Source organism: Rattus norvegicus, chromosome 3 (genome assembly GCF_036323735.1).
Source record: "Rattus norvegicus strain BN/NHsdMcwi chromosome 3, GRCr8, whole genome shotgun sequence".
Lineage (NCBI taxonomy): Eukaryota > Metazoa > Chordata > Mammalia > Rodentia > Muridae > Rattus > Rattus norvegicus.
The window spans coordinates 63,619,821-63,624,320 of record NC_086021.1 but is presented as its reverse complement, the minus strand read 5'-3'; the positions used below and the strand labels follow the sequence as shown (position 1 = coordinate 63,624,320).

Here is a 4,500-nt window from a genome sequence, read left to right as displayed (position 1 = left end):
GAGGCGAAGGCCGTGTGTCCAGTTCTATGAAGCTCACATCCCTGGAGCTGTAAATACAACATGGAAAATGATCTTGCTCGTGGGCTTCAGGTAACATCACAGAGAAGGTTCTCACAGGCTGGGGCCTAGAGACATATCCTGCCGCAGCAGGAGCCCCAGCCTTGGGCAGTGCAAGGTGATTTATGACATCAGCGTCCTAACAGTGTCTCGTTCCCACCTCCCAGGGGAAGGCGTTAGAATCCTAGCATCTCAGATGAGATGGGTCCTGAGCAGTCGCCCCTGGACCTGGAAGAAAGAGTCCCGGCTGAAGAAAGGCAGACTCAAAGGCCACTCAGAGATGCCCTGGTGACCCTGTGGCCATGCAGAGCTTCGTCCCCTCCTTTTCTTCCTCAGATGACAGACTTACCCTGACTACAGACCAAAAGAAAGGGAAATTTTCTCAGATATTACTGCTTTATGTTTTAACGACCAGATTACACCTGCTGGTTCCCCGAAAAAAGTCAAACTTCTGGGGTGCTTTTGAGAGGTTCCTTTGAGTGACAGCTCTCATCCTACAGGGACCTTTTCTCGATTTTTTTTTTTTTTTTAATCTTTTCTCTGGATCTACTGTGGATGTCTGGCTAAATTCCTCCATATAGACTATGACATTTGATGGAAGTTTAAGTTTGATAATTAGGTAATTTCTCTCCCGTTAAATAATTTCCTTTCCCTTCCTTTTAAAATTAATACATACCTTTAAAACTAATGACATCTATACTGAGTAGCTGAACTGATGGTTAGCTGCATAGTTTTTCAATTTTATGCAGAAGGCTGCCACCTCGTGGCTGCTGTGAAAACTGCTACTAAGACCCCCTCTCTCCCCAAGCACACGCAAACACACACACACACACACACACACACACACACACACACACACACACACACACACACACACACACACACCTGTTTAGGGAGGGACTCTGGCCTATTAAATTAATAAATTCCAATATCGTCTTTTTTTGAAAATGTATTTTACATGCCCTTCTTCCCTTCCACAAGTAAACGTATATAGATTTCCTCAAGTTTCAGTACAGAGACCCTGTTCCATGTGGGCCTGGTAGTCACAGCTAGTGGCTCAGTTGTCTTTTACTCATTCCTATAATTTTCCCTGTATTTTAAAACGTGGACTGCATAGACTGCCTCCATTGGAATTCCTGGGGAACATAGTAAAATTGAAGATTTCTAGGGTTCTCTCCGAGACTTGAGACATGGAATCTCTGAAGAAAGGCCCTGAGGTTGGCATTTTATTTTATTTTATTTTTTAATTTTTGGGGGTACAGTGAACTTTATTGATGGCAATAAAAAGAAAAGAGAGGGATCCCTAGGGCCCTCCTGTTATTACGGGGGTCTGGGATAGAATTGTGAAAGAGATGCTCAGTATTGGGGACTGAGTTGGGATGGGGACTCCTCAGCAACTGAGGGCCTCTCTCTTGCTCTCAGTATCCTTGCTGGGCTGAGGTGGGTGGTCCATGGTTTCTTACTCCTTGGGGGGGTCATGTAGGCCATAAGTTCCACCACACTGTTGCTGTAACCGTATTCATTGTCATACCAGGAAATGAGCTTTACAAAGTTGTCATTGAGAGCAATGCCAGCCCCAAGGTAAAAGAGTGGGAGTTTCGTTGAAGTCATAGGAGACAACCTGGTTCTCAGTGTAGCCCACGATGCCCTTTAGTGGGCCCTTGGACACCTACTTCACCACTTTCTTGATGTCATCACACTTGGCTGGTTTCTCCATGCAGCATGTCAGATCCACAATGGATACACTGGATGTAGGAACACAGAAGGCCATGCCAGTGAGCTTCCCGTTCATCTCTGGGATGACCTTGTCCACAGCCTTGGCAGCACCAGTGGATGCAGGGATGATGTTCTTGACTGCCCCACGGCCATCACACCACAACTTTCCAGAGGGGCCATCCACAGTCTTCTGAGTGGCAGTGATGGCATAGACTGTGGTCATGAGTCCTTCCACGATGCCAAAGTTGTCATGGATGACCTTGGCCAGGAGGGCTAAGCAGTTGGTGGTGCAGGATGCATTGCTGACAATCTTGAGGGAGTTGTCATATTTCTCATGGTTCACACCCATCACAAACATGGGGGCATCAGCTGAAGGGGCAGAGATGATGACCCTTTTGGCCCACCCTTCAATGAGCCCCAGCCTTCTCCATGGTGGTGAAGATGCCAGTAGACTCCATGACATACTCAGCATCAGCGTCACCCCATTTGATGTTAGCGGGATCTCGCTCCTGGAAGATGGTGATGGACTTCCCATTGATGACAAGTTTCCCATTCTCAGCCTTGACTGTGCCGTTGAACTTGCCATGGGTAGAGTCATACTGGAACATGCAGACCATGTAGTTGAGGTCAATGAAGGGGTCGTTGATGGCAACAATCTCCACTTTGCCAGTTGCAGAGGAGAAGGCAGCCCTGGTAACCAGGCACCCAATAAGGCCAAATCCATTCACACCAACCTTTACCATCTTGTCTATGGGATGAGGCTAGCACTGAAGGAGAAGATGCTGCTGTCTCTGGAATAGGGAGGAATAGAGAGCTGAGGTTGGCATTTTAAACAACCTCCCAGGTGATTTATCACTCACATTAGCATTCTGACATCGCTGTGTTCCCATCTACTAGGGGGAGACATTAGAGTCCTAATGTGCAAAGTGGGTTGAACAGTGAGCAGTTGCCCCTTGGACTTGGAAGGGAGAGAGTCCAAGCTAGATAAGGCATTCTCGAAGACTACTGCAAACCCAGACATTTGCTGCTTCAGCAAGTGAACACCATGACAGACCATGGTGACCCACTGGCTCTAACCAAACTCTCTAAACAGTAAGTCATTCTCTACCAAGAGAGTGGCCACTATCGAGGGACATCTTGTCCTACACAGGAAGCAGAAGATGGCAAGCAAAGCCAGAAGAACAGGTAACCCCCTCCTCTCATCCAGGCCACCTCCTACCTCCTAACTGATTTCCTACCTTAGAAACTGCAGTCCTATAGTTAGAGTCAAGGGCTAGTGCCCAGGCCTGTTTGGGAAGGGGACAGGGTTGGGGAAGAGGCCGGCTTCCGGTCTGCCTCCCTGCTAACCAGCTATGTGGGCATGCTCAGAATGTCAGTGAAGCATGGTGATCCGTACTTAGCTTTGCCCCGAGTCTAAAGTTCTGTAATTCCAATTTGAGCTTTAGCTAGAGAAAAGGTCGTGACCTCACAAATCCTGTGTTCTAAACTTAAGACTCTGTTTGTCAGTAACTCTTGGATGTCACAATAAGAAATGAGATCCTTTGCCTCATATTTGGGCAAAATAAAACCCAGCTGGGTTGAAAGACCTCCATTCTCCTCCTCCACGGTCCCATGACCTCACCTCATGATCCCCATCCAACTCCGTTGTGCATCCAGCTCAGTAGATATCAGACTCCACCCCTATCCTAGCTGGGCCCTGGTGTCTGGACCTTTTCCTATTCGAGCTCCCATTCTGAAGAGTACCTAGGCGGTTATGAGAGTGTGTCTAGACTGAGTCTTCACCCAGAGCTTTCTTCCTGTTCCTCTAAGGTCAAAGTGTGGCTCCTCTATGATTCCATCATCCCTGCACATCGCACTCAGTTCTTGACGAGAGGCATTAGGACTATCTTGTTTTGTCTGCGGCCTTAGATACAACACCTGGGTCTGCCACCTAATGAATATTTAGGACGAGGTTCCTTGACTGAATGATACTGACACTAGCAATGAAATAGCCTGACTTTTCCAGAACAGGACTTTAGTAAAAGCAAGTACGAGTTCATAAAACATTTGTAAATAAAGCTGTAATACAAAACGTATTTCATATTTCATACACACACACACTCAAACACACACAAGCACATACACTCAAGCACACACATACACTCAGTTCTTTACTGCACATAGTAGGCTAGCCATTTTGAAGATATTCATCTAAGAAAAGTCATCCCTCCATACTTCATTGACTCCATTCAAAGCATTAACTATCATTATGGTATGACATCCATTTATTGGAATGTGGAGAACAGACCATTAGTCGGCAGATAGCGTGGTTGTTTCTCAAGACCAGTATGTTTTCTAGTTATTTGAAATGCTAATTATTGGATCTTATGTGCTTTAATTATGATTATAACAGGCAAATATCCCTCACAGAGATTTATAACTTAAGAAATCTTTATTCATGATGGACATCCGTCTGTTCCCCACATTGTCCTTGACTATATGCACACCCTTTCTTTTTCCTTTTATTCAATTTACATCTCTATCGCTGCCCCACTTCCGGTCACCTTCATCCACAATCCTTCTCCCCTTTCCACCCTCCCCTTTTCCTCTGGGTTAGTGGTGCCCACCCTGGGCATGCTCCCACCCTGTCACACCAAATCTCTTCAGGGTTAGACACTTTCTCTCCCACTGAGGCCAGACAAGGCAGCCCAGCTATAAGGACATATCCCATGTACAGGCAACGGCTTT

General features: G+C 46.4%; 1 pseudogene across 1 annotated transcript; it reads right to left on the bottom strand.

Annotated features, from left to right (window-relative positions):
• Nucleotides 1–1,270: 1,270 nt before the first annotated feature.
• On the bottom strand, nt 1,271–3,169 carry Gapdh-ps1 (glyceraldehyde-3-phosphate dehydrogenase, pseudogene 1; annotated as a pseudogene). Its single transcript, NR_003722.1, has 2 exons — nt 3,012–3,169; nt 1,271–2,564 (listed from the first exon to the last, which is right to left on the bottom strand). The product of NR_003722.1 is annotated as a glyceraldehyde-3-phosphate dehydrogenase, pseudogene 1 (transcript).
• Nucleotides 3,170–4,500: the final 1,331 nt, after the last annotated feature.